General features: G+C 46.3%; 1 long non-coding RNA gene across 1 annotated transcript in view; it reads left to right on the plus strand.

Annotated features, from left to right (window-relative positions):
- LOC306936849 overlaps positions 1-14,187 on the plus strand; it is a 60,903-nt gene extending 46,716 nt beyond the window's left edge. Inside the window, exons 3-4 of the long non-coding RNA XR_013791551.1 lie at positions 13,003-13,206; positions 14,088-14,187. This is a non-coding gene — a long non-coding RNA (uncharacterized lncRNA). The remainder of the gene's footprint in view (positions 1-13,002; positions 13,207-14,087) is intronic.
- The last annotated feature ends 2,344 nt before the right edge of the window (positions 14,188-16,531 follow it).

Consider the following 16,531-nt stretch of genomic DNA (forward strand, 5'->3'; position numbering starts at 1 on the left):
GAAAGAACACTCAAATTGTCATCACCGTCCATATCGTCCATATCACATGCAAGTGGGAGGAAGTTCACACAGAGCAAAAGGTTGCGATGAACCACCTTCTCCTGGCCAGTCACAGAGTTCTTGATCTTGAATATATGAGTCTGTGGGTCACAGGCCACCACTGTGTAGGTCGTACTTTCCCACTTGTCAGCTAACTTGCGCCGGCCCCTTTCGCCCTTATTCGCCACCAAAACACGGTCACCCACGTCAATGTTGGAGCCCTTAGCCCTCCTGTTGTACAGTTCAGCCTGACGCCTTTGTTCCTTGGTCGTGTGGGCCTCAGCCAGGACGATGGCCTCTCGTAGATCATCTCGCAGACTCTTAATGTAAGTCGAGTAAGGGACCTCAGCACAGTCTCTCAACACGCTCTTAAACGCAACATCGAGGATGCGAGGGACCCTGCCAAACATCAGGTAGAAAGGTGGGAATCCTGTTGTTTCATGAGCCGTACAGTTGTACATGAACGTCAGCGTATGGAGCATCTGAGGCCAGGCCTGTTTGGGGCGTGCAGGGAGGGCCCTAATCATATTCCCCAACGTGCGATTAAAGCGCTCAGTCGTACCGTTACCCATGGGATGGTAGCTCGTAGTGTGGGACTTCTTCACCCCTGACAGTTGTAGGAGATGACTGATCAGTTCACTTTCAAAATTAGCCCCCTGATCTGAATGGACACGCTCAGGGAATCCGTAAACACAGAAATAGTCATCCCACAACTTCTTTGCAACAGACTTGGCGGTCTGGTTGGGACACTGAAATGCGTGCGCCAGCTTTGTAAAGTGATCCGTCACGACTAGAACGTCAACACTCTTCCCGTTTGCATCCTCAGCAGACCAGAAGTCAATGCACACCAGCTCCAATGGCGCCGTCGTTCTAATGCTTTCCAGCAACGCACGCCCCTCTGGTTCTGGTGTCTTTCCAGCGACGCAACGGGCACATGTCCTCACGTGGTTCCTCACGTCACATTCTATGTCAGTCCAGTAAAACCTCTGACGCACAAGGCACAGTGTCCTGTATTGTCCCTGATGGCCCGCCTCTCCATGACAGCCTCTCAAGACTTCTCCTCTCAGAGATGACGGCACAATGTACTGGAACCTCTTCTTCTTTGTCAATGGGTCCTTAGAGACACGGTATAATACACCGTCCTCCATCAACAGCTTATCCCAATGTTTGAGCAGCTTCAGAACACCCTTGGTCTCCCGAGCCTTCTCTCGCCTGGATGGTCTGCGTTTCCGTTCGACATAGGCAATTGCACACTTCAGATCATCATCCTCCAACTGCTTCGCACTTAGCTCCTGACGTGTGTATGACGGTAACGCATCCTGGCCTATATCCATTAGCTGCTGCACGTGACACGCTAAAGGAATGGTCCTAGTCCATGGACCTGTGGACCAATCAACATGGCTGTGGAGCACAGCAGAAACTTCGGCATTAGACATGGCCCCTGGAACATTCAGTTGTTCTGACACCATGCCCCTCGTATCTGCCCCCTCTCTTCTGCCCACAACTTGAACATTCTGACTAGCACTCCTGAACAGATCTTGGACTGCACAACCAGTTAGCTTCTCCGCCTCAGCCAGTAGAGCGTCATAGGGTTCTCTAGTCAGGCGATGGCTGATCCTTTCCCCCACAAATGGTTTTCTGCTCAGAGCATCGGCAACTGTGTTCCTGGGGCCCGGGACATACTTGATATCAAAATCATAGGCTGCGAGCTTAGACACCCATCGCTGCTCGCAAGCATCCAACTTCGGCTTAGTCAGGATGTGCGTGAGTGGATTATTATCAGTCCAGGCAGTGAATTTGTGTCCATTGAGCCAATGACTAAACTTGTCGGTAACAGCCCATTTTAAGGCCAGGAACTCCAGTCGATGAGCAGGGTAATTGCCCTGGGCTTTATTCAAAGACTTGCTAGCGAAAGCAATAGGGCGGGCTCTCTCCTCACCAGGGGCAACTTGCGACAAGACGGCACCCAAACCGTCTGAGGAGGCGTCTGTAGATAGGATGAACGGACGACTAAAGTCAGGGTGCGCCAGCATGACATGCTCCAATAAAGCTTCCTTGAGCTCCCGTAGGGCAACTTCGCATGCCGGGGTCCAGTCTGCAGCGGTGAGTTTTCTGGGGGAGACATTCTTCTTTGGCCTTGTCCCCCTGCCTTTCTTTCCTCCGGTGGTGAGATCAAACAGTGGCTTCGCAATAGCCGAACAGTTTTCAATAAATCGTTGATACCACATAACAAGCCCCAGAAAGGACAGCAACTTCTTGACATTTGGAGTGACTCCATCTGGGCACATAAGGTCGGCGGAGGTGACCTTGACTATGGACTCAACTTTTGCAGGGTCAGTAGACACGCCTCTCTCGTTGATCACATGCCCAAGGAACTGCACCGATCTTCGCAGGAAGTGGCACTTCTTTGGTGAGAGCTTCAAATTGTGGGTCCTCAGCCTCTGAAAGACCATCTCCAGCCTCTCTACTGCCTCCTGTTCAGATGCTGCAAACACCAAGACATCATCGAGGTAAACGAGGAGTGACAGGAAGTTCTGATCTCCAAATATGTTTGTCATCATTCTCATGAAGCTAGCGGGTGAATTGCATAGACCCTGCGGAAGCCTGTTGTATTCATGGAGCCCCACTGGAGTGGTGAAGGCTGTGTACTTTTTATCGTCCTCGTGCAGTGGGACGTTATAAAACCCTGAGGTAAGATCCATCGTACTGAAGAATGCATTGCCACCCAGAGCGGCAAGACAGTCAGCCTGGTGTGGCAGGGGGTAGGCGTCTTTCACCGTCCTGGCATTTAGCCACCGGAAATCTGTGCAGACCCGAAGGTCACCATTCTTCTTCCAACACAACACCAAAGGGGAAGCGAACTCGCTGTTCGACTTACGGATGATGCCCTCCTCCTCCATCTCGTTCAAGGTTGCACGCAATTTCTGGTACTGAGCAGGTGGAACCCGTCTGTATGGAAGACGGAAAGGCCTCTCATCCACAAGGTGGATTCTGTGAACAAAGTCCCTTACTTCCCCACAGTCGAGTGAATGTTTTGAAAAGACATCTTCATAGCTGGTGACAAGGTCACACATCCTTTCTTTCCACTGGTCCGAGACCTCACACGACTCCAGGTCAACCTTTTCCAATCCATGTTGCTTCAGCTTGCCTTGTAATGAGTCCATGCTCACTTGATCATTGCTAACTCGTTGGCTACAGGAAAGCACAACAGCATCAGCTGTCTTGTCAGCAAAATCCTCGAGAGCCAAACAGGGGTAAACGTCCGCCACCTTAGTGTTCCTCCTCAGAGTAATGGCCTTGTCACTGGGATTCACAATCTTGAGGGGCACCCAGCCGTCACCTTGCAGTGTAACAACGACTCTGCCCACCAAGATGCCCCGTGGAGCACAACGAACACCAGTGGGTTCGACCACAACAGTGCTGCCTGGAGGACCACGATCTTTTTCCGGTAGCCTGCCCCACACTAAGTGTTCATGACCCGGTAACAGCGTGACAGCCTGGTTGAGTTTTACAGTACCCAATACGTCCGGGAAAGAATCACCCTTCCACCGATGTATGCCTGCCAGCATCGCCAAGAAGTCGTCAACCTCTTCACCGGAACCGTACGGTCTGGACACCATCTCCCAGTACTTGCCAGTTTCTTTAAGCCTATGGATTACATACTTAATCACATTTGTCCCCAGAATCAAGTCGTCACTCTGGCCAGCAACCACAAGGGTGGGAACAACTACTTGGCAGCCATACACTGTCAGTTTCAGATCACAGACACTTTTGGGATAGACACGCTTTCCCCCACATCCAATGATGACAACATCAGGGTTGTCTTTGACAGCGCCATGCAGATCCCCAGCCGCAACAAGCTCTTCGGCTACTGCCTCACTCATTGAGCATGCTGATGAGCCTGTGTCCAGCATATCAGTAACTGTGGCATGATCGTTGATCTCAACAGGAGTGTAAAAAAGGCTGTCAGAACCACTGACACGTTGTATGTTCTGATACACAACTATTTGTGATTGGGAAGGGCTGTCAGCAAGGCACAGATAATGTGAGTCATGATCCGGTGTCGCACTGAGGGTAGTCTCTTCAGTGCCCGCACTCCCCCTCATCAAATGCGGGCGTTCGAGTTTCCCGCCGCTGGGGGTGCATTTGTGCTGACTGCCTGACGCTGAGACGTCGCCCCAGGGCAGTCACGTCGAACGTGTCCAGGCGTGTGACATCCGAAACACAAGCGGTCCGTCCTGCAGTGCATGAATGTTGTGTGTGACCTATCCTTACAGATGCGGCAGCCCTGATCACTGTTTGTATTTCCTCTATTTGCAATCCGATCAGCCTGCGGAGGCTGTGGCCTGTAACAATCCTTCTCCCTGAGAACTGTAAGTACCTCAGACAGCATATCAGTCATACGAGCAATGCTAGCATTATCTCCTGCGTTTTGCTCAGGAGATCTACAAAGCTCAACTGCTCTCTGCTTGAAAGACTGGAACTGCATAGTAGAGTCATCATCACTCCGGCTGGTGTCAGACACAGCAGCAGTATTCTGCCTGACATCATGATGCACTGCAGAATTGACAGTGAGCCTGGACCTATTCTCACGCTGGTACTCGTCTATCCGCTCCTGTACATCCTTAGCGGTCCAGTACTCAGCTGCTCTGCTCTTGAACACATAGGCCAGGTGTGGGTCAGGACAATTGCGGATGAACAGCAGGGCCACCTCACTGCTCAAATTGTCCATCCTCCTGCCTTGCCTCCGTCGGAGACATTCGTCTGCCGCGTCCGCAGCTTTGTTCAATCGAACCCAGTAATCTATTGGGCATTCGTTGCGTTTCGGTACTGTACCGTAAAAGTCAGCTAGTGGTACACTGGAATATGACACCTCACTAAAATGCTGCTTCAATATGTCATAAATCAGTGCAGGTCTGCGGATGTGATCAAGTGCAGGGTCGCTGCGTAAAGCTATCTTTACAACATCCTTCGCCCTGCCCATAAGCCTGCTCATTATCTCATCTGAGCAATCAATGAGGTCAACATTTCTCCTTCTCAAGTACAAATCCATCTTCTCGACCCACTCCTGAACGTCACACTTCTCTGACCCATCCCCCCTAAACACTGGTGGTTCTATAACATCAGATCTCAGAACAACATTCATTTTTGACAGGTCCAAAACAGCATTGTGAGTGTTATCATGAACGAAACCAGCATGAGCAGGTGATGATAGCCTGTTTGTAACAGTGTTATCTGTGTGCACCCCACGTCTGTCATACTCACTGCTTAACCCACTGGTTGTAGCCATGTTATCTGTGTGCACACCACGTCTGTCATACCCACTGCTTAACCCACTGGTTGTAGCCATGTTATCTGTGTGCACCCCACGTCTGTCATACCCACTGCTTAACCCACTGGTTGTAGCCATGTTATCTGTGTGCACCCCACGTCTGTCATGCCCACTGCTCAACCCACTCACTGTGTCCCTGGATGTGCCGTCTCGATAACTATGCACGTGTCTGGGTGTAGATGTATGGGATGGAGCGTGAGAGTCATGAAAAGTACCTGTCATATCAATAGTCACATAATGTTCCGCATCAACGGTGTTGTGATCTGATGTAGGCCTGTCACCAGTAAAGTGCACTGAGGTTTTGGGCTTAGCCCCACCATAACCCGAAACAGTACTCTTATGGTACCCTTCTGCCATCATTAACATGCAGAAGTAAAGACTCTCATTAAAACAAAAAAAACAAAAGAAAATGATCCAAAATAATAACCACAATTCACACTAGTGATACTGTGTTGTGCGTACAGTGCGTTGACTGCGTTGTGTTCAGATTGTCCCTTCTTGAAATAAACCTGATACTGTTCAGTGTGTATGGGGTCGCTGTGAAGTCTTGCTGCATCCCCTGGAGGTTGTCTCCGTCCAGTGTCCAATTGTTGTTGGGTCACGGCACCATTGTAACCCCTATCTTCTGGTTCCCAGCAATAATGCAGCAGACACAATCACAGTCTGGATTCAGTGTTTTTACTAGAGACCACCTGAGTAAAACACACAAATAATATTGTCAGAGGCAGGTCAGATCTGTCATGCTTTCTCCAGCTCCTGTCTCTTCAGAGCCCAACATAAAGTGACTGTTTAACATTTGTTTGTCATATTCATTGAACAGCCAACATTACTAATGACAACAATAATAATGTGATTAACACCAGTGTTGCAATGACATGAATTGACTACAGTATATACCAGAACAATAAAACAATAAACACAATAATTGTACACTTCACATACCTGAGTAAAACACACAAATAATATTGTCAGAGGCAGGTCAGATCTGTCATGCTTTCTCCAGCTCCTACAAACCCATTAACAAACATAGAAATCAGTGAACTTCCATTCCATAGCACAGTGATAGCTGTTAGCATAGGAAGCTAATGTGGCTAGCTACTATCAACAAAGATTCTACATGCAAAATGTAGGACAGAAATTGTTTTCACGACTAGTAATGCTTCTCTTGTTGATTTGGCTTGAACATCTTAGGCATAGTAATGCACAAAATACAACATTAGACAATGTTAACCAGGAGTGGAGATCACAACATACCTGTCTCTTCAGAGCCCAACATAAAGTGAAGAGACAAGCCACACGTCAGCATGTATAAGCCTCCCCTGACCACATGGTGTCACTGTTTACTCTTTTGAGTGTACATGATATTGGAAAACATAGGAAACTATTTTGGCGAACTTCACATTGAAAGTATGCATATTTACACATCTGTTACATATGCATAATGCATAGGGGGGGGGGGGGGGGGGGGGGGGTTAGAGGTGTGGCTTCACCGCGGCCTGTCAGATGATCACGATCTGATTATGTGAATCACTATCCTAGATTCTATAATAATCATGATGTCCTTTTGCTTATTCCACTGCTGTGGATTTGAGAAATGTGTAACACTATATTTAATGATATTTCATTGATCTAATGACCATGTTGTGTTGGTTCCACCCACTGACTAGTAACGTGACCCGTGGGTGTCTATTTAAGTGGGTGGATCACTGACATCTTGAGTTTGACCAGATGAAGAGCCTTGGCTCGGAATGTCGTCAATAAATGTATCCTTTGGAGCATATGAGTGTGCGGCTTCCCTTCTCTTTTCCTATGTTACTTTTTGAACCCAGCACCTCCATGAAGTGATGTGCGTATTTTACTATAGTTTCTAGATGATCACGATCACACAGCGTTATATAGTCACGACACAAACCTTTTACTTGGTTCAGGTTGCACTTTGTATGCCAGGCAGTGCGGGCCCATTCAAAGCATTATATCAGCAGGGTGCTACACATGTCAATCTACATCCTGTAAGTTCAAATAAAACTAGTGTTGACTAATCATTACAAGTGGCTCTTATTTTGAAGAGGAAGAGGAAGTCCGTTTCGGTTGTAGCCAACAACTGCCAATACAGTAGTTGTGTACATAGATATATATGGTTGTGTAACCTCGCCTCACCAGGCTTTCCACCACCTCGGAGGAAAGCCTGGTCTCTGTTTCAAAAGTCCGTATGATCCTGTCGGGAGCGGATGATATCGTTACGTCATGTTGTAGTATTGTTTTGTAGTCGACAGGCAGGAACAACAGGCGGCAACTTCCTTTTCCCTCAAACCGATTTTTCTCAATAAAAGCTCTCGTAGCCTGTAGCTTTTATTGAGAAAAATCGATCCCGACAGGATCATATACCCTAAATTAAATGATGCCCAGGCTAGTAGTTGTGTGATGTCGGCTGTAGTAAACAAGAAGTGGTGGTGGTGGATTAAGCACATGCTTAGTTCATATATTTACGATATGAAAACCAGGCATCGTTGACTTGTACACACCTTGGAAGTATATTAAACATGGTGGAAACTCCACGGCGGCATTAGGTGAGTAGTTAATTAATTGTACAAGTTTCACGCTGGTAAAATCATCAATACCTCCCCAAAAACATTAACAGGTAGGCTACAGTACTGTTACTGTCACTGCCTGCAAGGATGAACTTGGAACTGTTTGGCCCCCGTGCCATTTCTTATAAACATTTAGTTCATTGAAGTGGGTCCACCGTGCACTGTGGGACTGGCACAGAAAATCGGCCCTGGCATTTGTGGTCTGCTCCGGCTCAAAGACATTAAATATGTATTTTTTTTCTTATTGTTTTAGCTCAGTCCCGGCCCCATGACTGCCCACACTGATCGTGCGGCTATAAGACAGAAGTCCACCTTTTACCGCCTTGCCACGTACCTACAATGCAACAAACATTTAGCTCTAAAACATAACACAATTATATGAAGAGAAGGTTGCAAGTGGGCGAAGTGCTCTTTTAACTAATTGGTGTAGTGCTGTGAGGATCCAAAGATTGGCAACTTGCTATTTACCTTTTTAGAAAGTACTTGCACACATCACTTATGACATCACTTTGTCCTCTAGCCTCTGGTGGCTGCTCTCCTGCTGGACGTTTGACATTGCGTCAGGCAGTGTATTATTACGAGGGCATGCCTCAACCGAGGCATGCTCAACCGAGCACACCTTTGTAAGAGTTGCTTCTTTAAACAGGCTTATGGTGATGTCCTGGGTAGCTGGGTATCATCAGGGTGTGCATTTGTTCGATTCGTTCCTGACTTGGCACTGGTCTAGTACATTTTAAAATGGGGTATTTGTAGTGAGCCTAAAGGGGAGATTACATCTGTTCATTGATCCAGCAGTGGCTTGCTCAGAGTAAGCAGTTGGCGGGACACACAAACTCTGGAGGAGAACTTTTAACCTGGAGACCTTTACTTCCCAGGCAGCCACTCTACCTCCTCAGCCACTCTACCTCCTCAGCCACTCTACCTCCTCAGCCACTCTACCTCCTCAGCCACTCTACCTCCTCAGCCACTCTACCTCCTCAGCCACTCTACCTCCTCAGCCACTCTACCTCCTCAACCACTCTACCTCCTCCTCAGCCACTCTACCTCCTCAGCCACTCTACCTCCTCAACCACTCTACCTCCTCAGCCACTCTACCTCCTCAACCACTCTACCTCCTCAGCCACTCTACCTCCTCAGCCACTCTACCTCCTCAGCCACTCTACCTCCTCAACCACTCTACCTCCTCAGCCACTCTACCTCCTCAGCCACTCTACCTCCTCAACCACTCTACCTCCTCAGCCACTCTACCTCCTCAGCCACTCTACCTCCTCAGCCACTCTACCTCCTCAGCCACTCTACCTCCTCAGCCACTCTACCTCCTCAGCCACTCTACCTCCTCAACCACTCTACCTCCTCAGCCACTCTACCTCCTCAGCCACTCTACCTCCTCAGCCACTCTACCTCCTCAACCACTCTACCTCCTCAGCCACTCTACCTCCTCAGCCACTCTACCTCCTCAGCCACTCTACCTCCTCAGCCACTCTACCTCCTCAGCCACTCTACCTCCTCAGCCACTCTACCTCCTCAACCACTCTACCTCCTCAGCCACTCTACCTCCTCAGCCACTCTACCTCCTCAGCCACTCTACCTCCTCAGCCACTCTACCTCCTCTGACACTCTACCTCCTCAGCCACTCTACCTCCTCAGCCACTCTACCTCCTCTGACACTCTACCTCCTCAGCCACTGCCGCTTCAAGCTAAGCAGTTAGTTGTAACCCTGTCTGTCATTATAATTCTCAACTGAAAGAACATGAAAGTGATATTGGACTGGTCTGGCAGACAGTCGGTAATGAGGGAGTAAATCTGGGTTATTCTATCGCTAGAAACACAGGATGAAAGTTTGTCTTTATGTCTTATTCAATAAAGCCTTCACTGACTTGGCCTGAGCCCCCCACCACACGTATAAACTGTACTTTTTGGCCAGAAAGGGATTTCTCTGGGCAATATCGGTAGAAGGCGCAGTGGAGTAACAAAGTATTTTTTTCCCCGGTGGAAACAAAATCCCCTTTTGGCCAAAAAGTACAGTTTATACGTGTGGTGGAGGGCTCAGAGTGTGTCCACTAAGGAAAGTAGGCTTTCTAATGACACAACCCGCCTTTGTTTTGGTGAGTAGCAAAAGCGTTCTTTTTATTTACGCTAAAGAGGAGAGGCTGGGCCTGGGCTATGGCTCAGTGGTCCAGGCACCTTGGCTGGCAATCCAGTCTGGCAGTGTGCCGCGGGTTCGACTCCCGATCCCGACGGCCTTCACTGCATGTCTTCCCCCCCATCTCTCTCCCCATTTCCTGTCAGCCTACTGTCTGTCCCTCCATAAAAAATATAAAATAAAGGCGAAAGCCACAAAAAAAAAAAAACATTTAAAGAGGAGAGGCTGGTCTGCATTCATGCGAGCAGCGGAAGTTGAGAGTAACATGGCTCTAAATGCAACGCATTAGAGCTATGGATCAGAGCTAGTCATACTGCATTTAGATTAAGATCAAATCAAGACCCGTTGTACAGTTGGGTGCCACCGATATTGTCCCTTATCATTTGACCCATTTAGGCCTGACCTTAACATTTTTAAAAATCCTTCTAAATCCTCCAGTTTTCTGAAATAAATATTTTCACGATTTTTCAAAAATAGCAGACCTACAAGCTCGTAGCGCGCCACTCGGTGGCGCGCTATGAGCTTGTAGATCTGCTATTTTTCAATAGCTAAATTATAACATGATGTTTAAAACACCAAAAGGGGTTCCCGCCCAAAATGGGTTAACTGTCCTTTTGCGCAGATCACGCAAACCTCAGCAAAAAGAAAAGGACAATATCGATGGCCTCCAACTGTACCTGTCTGTCTTCCTGTGACATGCACATATATGGAGTTCTGTGTCAGGAATGCCCCAAAAAATAAAGGAAAAACAGTGCCCTCTTGTTAGTCAACAGTCTGTCTCAAGTCTCGGAAACCCAGACATTTTTATTGAGTGGCGTAAACCACTCCTACAACTGGCTTTGTTAGTCTGTGCAGAAAAAATGATCATGGTTGCTATGTTCACCCTGTTCACCCGGGTGTGATTTCATTACGTCAGACATGATTTCATTACGTCAGACAGGCTATATAAGACCTTACACCACTCAGTTCACACGGGTGTGATTTTTTAGTCTCAAGAGACTAGGAAAGCCCAAATATGGAGTAAAGGCCAGCCTTTGACATCAATACTATGATGCCGGGGTTGGGGGGGATTATGTATTCATCCTGTGAATACATTGTGTGTCTGTCTGCACTAACTAATATACATAATAGAATCAGTATTCTCCTGCATTCTGCTAGCAGGCCAAGGAACCTAATTTCTGAATATTTTTCAAATCGGTCAACTGTGTTATTTATTTTAAATTAATAACCTGGTCCTCGCAAGAGAAATGGTTGTTCCATGGTTTAGAAGGATTTGGGGAGTTGGGCTTATAATTTGGGGTTAGGGTGACATTTAGATTTTAGGTTTAGGGGTTAGGATTAGAGTTTTCCCGTGCGTGCGTGGGTGGGTGCGTGCGTGCGTGCGTGCGTGCGTGCGTGCGCGCACATGCGTGCGCTTCTTTGAAGTGGACTAAATTATATGTCTTCTCTGAAGTCCTAATAATATGAGACCCCATTTGATGTTTTCATATGATGCAATTCTTGCACACACTCGACTCACTCTGTCTAGTTTGTTTGTAGTAGTATACGTGTATACATGTGTGCCCATGTGTCCTATATTTGGATCAGTCCAGTACCCAGAGATCCATCAACAGTGTTGCACAGTGCATATCAGGTCACGGCACACTTGGATATATATTATTTGATGTGATCAAATCGTCATCCCCCCCCCCCAACAGCTCAGTGGCCTTTTGCTTTGTGTCTGCTCTGAGACTGGGAGGTCATGGTTCAATCCCTGGCTGAGTCATACAAAAGGCTATAATAATGGCACACAGTGGAAGTGCCTCCCTGCTTGGATAAGACCCTGCGACATCATCCTAGCGTGATGTCCAGGGGGTGTACTTGTACATCAAACTGCCTCACGCAACAGAAACAGGAGATAAGCTCCTGACCTATATGAGCCACATGGCTGGCTCATAGGGACCTGGGAACTGTTGGTTCCCAAGGCTACCTACTTACTTAAATTATGTGTGTGTGTGTGTGTGTGTGTCTACGTACTGAATAGAAGTATGAACAGGCAGAGTTTGTGCAGCCAAATCACAAAAGAGTATACAAAAAAATATTTTCCAATTTTGCTACTATGGCAGAGATCAAGAGAGATAAAAGAGTTGTTGCAAACCATTCTTGAATGTTTGATGTTTTTTTTTGTATTTTTTGTATTTGTTGTTGGCTTTTTGCTTTTAATGATAGTTATAAGTGAAGATAGACAGGAAAGAGGGAGAGAGATAAGGGGAAAGGTTGTAATGAACGGGACTCGAACACGCAATACCAGTGCCTGGACCGCAAGCCAGCGGGCGCCCAGAATGTTTTTTTTGCGGCTTTCGCCTTTATTTTATATTTTTTATAGAGAGACAGACAGTAGGCTGACAGGAAATGGGGGAGTGACATGCAGTAAAGGCCGTCGGGATCGGGAGTTGAACCCGCGGCACACTGCCAGACTCGGACTACCGGCCAAGGTGCCTGGACCGCTGAGCCACGGCCCAGGCCGGGTGCCCAGAATGTTTGATGTTTTTCTGTGTACAGTGCTAGATAATTTGCATTTACATCATATCTAACTAATCATTTTAGTAGTGAGTGCAAAAGTACCATGTATGCCGCCGAAATTGAGTCGGCAGAAGAAAGGGAACAGTGTCAGGGTGGAAATCTGTTATAGCTGAGCATTGCATAACACTACAGCAAGCAAACACAGACAGATAGTGTTACTTATATTTGAGATATAGAAGAATAAGTGCGTTGGTGGCTATAGACTTGATTCACCGTGTCCAGGTGAGGATATTGTGTCGTTGCCATTGTACAATGTTACACTACAGTATATTACACTCTGTTATCAATATGGGCCTCCATGTTCCCACACATTATCCTCGTTTTGTACCTTTTCTCAGCTTTTACAGGTTGCCAGGGAACAGTATCAGATGAACATTAGGGCTTATCTGGTCACAGTCCTAATTTCCTGCGGCCCAGCTCTCTCCTGTGGCTGTCGCTCCCGTGACGATGGAGTCAATGACCGAGACGGGGGTGTGAAGGGAAGGCACGACGGCCGCTCGAGACATATCACTCACATAGACCGGAGAGGCCATAATGACTAGGTAAACAAATCCAGAACATATGGAACCAGCCATTGCCAGGGACAACAACTCAACAAACACGTCTCATATTACACATGGAGATTTATCAGGACTAGACAAGCGGCCATGTGTGTTTCGGCATTGTCGTCGAAAGGCCCTCACCGTGTCGGCAGACTCGGCACACCACACACGGTTAGACTGTTTACACGTGGCTTTGTCTCAGCCTGTTTCTCTCATCAGTTCTGCCAAGGAAGGCAGTGGTGAGTTATTGGATGGCAGTTTCTGACTGAGGCTTGACGATGAACACTATTTACACTTGTACTCACCAGTCTAAGATAGATAGCCTTGGCAACTTTAAATCTAGCCTGAGTTACAGATAGCTGAGATTGTTTTCAGGCCAGTCAGAGACTGGAGAGAAAGAGTTGTGTGATAAGAGCAGATTAATGGTGTTCCAGCCCCTGATGTTCTCTCACTTCATGTTGTCTATTGAACATTAAGACGAGACAGGTCTCTCTCTGACTATACACACACCTGCTCAAACGCTCTCACTTTCTCTCTCTCTCTCTCTCTCTCTCTCTCTCTCTCTCTCACTCACTCACTCACTCACTCACTCACTCACTCAATCACTCACTCGCGCACGCACACACGCACACATACACACACACACTATTAGTATTTTTATGCAGAGTATGTACCTCCTGGCATGGCCCTGAGCAGTCCATAAACACTTTACTCTTGTTTTCATGCTTGATTACTGAAGGCCCTTCTAACCACTCCAGAGCCTGATTGGTTCATTTGGCTTGCAAATGAGCAGAAAAGAAGAAATCTTAAGAGCAGTCACAGAGCTAGGCCATTAGCACGAATAGAGTTTGTTTTCTAAAGGATATCTTCTCCTGTTTCAGGTTGGTGCAGTCAAGTGCGTGTTAGCAATTGTCCCTTCCGACCAGCTTTGCACATACAGGGATGTCATGCCTGAAGATGTATGGTCCTGTTTTCTGTGTGGTAAGTACTTTATCACACACTGATTTAAGATCTATTTCACCAGAAAAAGCAATGATTCCGTTAGTTTGGCCCTATAGTCCCGTGCTCATTGTGAACTTTACATGGAATGAAGCATGGGAGCCATGCTTCACAGAACACACTATAAACACTGTGCTGTAATTAAAATGTAAATATCAATCCTTTTATCAAAGGCAGGCTTAAATTAGTTGAATGAATAATGATGTCAGTTGAATGGAAACTCTGGCTTTATCACGATGTGTAAAATGTCTTCAGACTTGAATGCACACTTGGTGTAAAACTAAAGGAGGTAACATTCCATCCTTTATACCTATATTTCCCTCTCCATTCCCAGACACATGGCTCTCATCGACAAACAGCTTTATTGGATCGCCCTAGGTATTAACGTAAGATGTAAGAGAGAGAGCGACTTAATTTACCTGCTTTACTTTTCTGTACGTGCTAACAAATCGTGCTGCTTATTTCAAATTTATAGCGTGCTGAATCTCTCTCTCTATGCGCGTGTGTGTGTGTGTGCGTGTCAGATACAAACTCTGTTGTGTGTGTGTGTGAGAGAGTTATGAAGTCAGTAGCCGACCCCCTCCATTCTGTGTGTGTGTGTGTGTGTGCGTGTGCGTGTGCGTGTGCGTGTGCGCGTGTGTGCGTGTGTGCGTGCGTGCGTGCGTGCGCGCCTTACATAGGATGGAATACAACCCTCCACTTTAACACTAGCCCTAGAATGTCTGCGGTGTAACCAGTGTTGATTTCGTCGACTAAAACTAAGACGAAAAATGTTCGTCGACTACCTTTTTCCACTAAATGAAAACTAAGCCATGATGACTAAAACTAAGAATTAGTAACTAACTAAATATAGCCTACCAATTTCGTCAACAAATAAAAACTAGACTAAATGTTAGGAAGGGACTAGTGGACAAGAGATCCACTATAAGTCATTTTACAATTAGTTGTCATTACGCCGTCATCAAGGCCCGCCAAAATACATTTTAGTCGACTAAATCAACTGTAGATTTAGTCGACTAAATCTAGACTAACGCTAAGCCATTCCGGGTGACTAAAATGGGACTAAAACGAAATGACTAAAATCAACTAAAATCTAAATTTGCTGCCAAAAACAACACTGGATGTAACATCATGCTTTGCATTCTAGGGCTACTCTAACACCACATGCTACCTCATTTCCATAGTCAGTCACCTACCCTTATTAATGCATTTATACACATTTTGTCATTGCTACAACGTACACACGCCCGAAGGGAATCTTTTCTTTAATCAGGAAGCCATGTGGATTTCGTTTGTGTTGTGCCTCTGCCTTCCCACAGCAGACCAGTTGTCCAATTACCTCCTAACAAATATCGTTCATGGCTTTGGCTTTTGAACTGGCTACTTTTCTCTCTTTCAATTTGCATGCAATTTGTACACTTTGCATAAACAGTCAACGTAATGCTCATGCAAGAGGTATAAATGACTCTACGAGACTGTTGCATCCGTGGCTACTGGCTGGATACGTTTCACAAAATAAAGGATTTTGAACTAGCAAAACACATGAGAAGCAGTGGCGGAAAACAAGTACATTTGCATACATACTTTACGTATGTACCGGTACATTTAAAATAACAATTGGATACAGGCCTTTTACTTGTAACATTATATTTCTACAATGTGATATTGATACTTTTACCTACAGTCAGTGTGTATAAAATATCGGAGTATCCACTGAATGGATGCAAGATTTGACTGTGTCTTCTAGTGTCAGTCAATGGTCAAGTGTGACAAGTCTGTTAATTGTCTCATACAGAGAACGTATCAGAGGATTGGCACCATGACCGTACAGTGACATGTGCTAATTATCTGTCTTAACTCATTTAGGCCTGACGTAGAAATAAAAAAAAAGTCTTCTGAAAGAATATATATTCAAAGATTTGTGCCACATTTTCACGATTTTTCAAAAATAGCAGACCTACAAGCTCGTAGCGCGCCACTCGGTGGCGCGCTATGAGCTTGTAGATCTGCTATTTTTCAATAGCTAAAGTATAACATAATGCTTAGTTAAAACACCAAAAGGGGTTCCCGTCCAGAATTGGTTAATGTGTTGCACTTTTTTGTCACTCCCTCTTCATCCTTCTGCTCACTTCACATTAATGGTGTGATATTCTTTTTCTTCTGCTGCACAATCACCTCAATTGACTACCGCAGGATGTTATTTAATCTCATTCTCTCCTATCTCCCGCCCACGCACTCTCTCCCTCATTTTTGACAGACTAATCAGCCGGTTTGATGTTTTATTGTGGGGGTTGTGGCCGATCTGATTCTCACAGTTGTAATCAGG

Source organism: Electrona antarctica, assembly GCF_951216825.1.
Source record: "Electrona antarctica genome assembly, chromosome: 14".
Taxonomy (NCBI): Eukaryota; Metazoa; Chordata; class Actinopteri; order Myctophiformes; family Myctophidae; genus Electrona; species Electrona antarctica.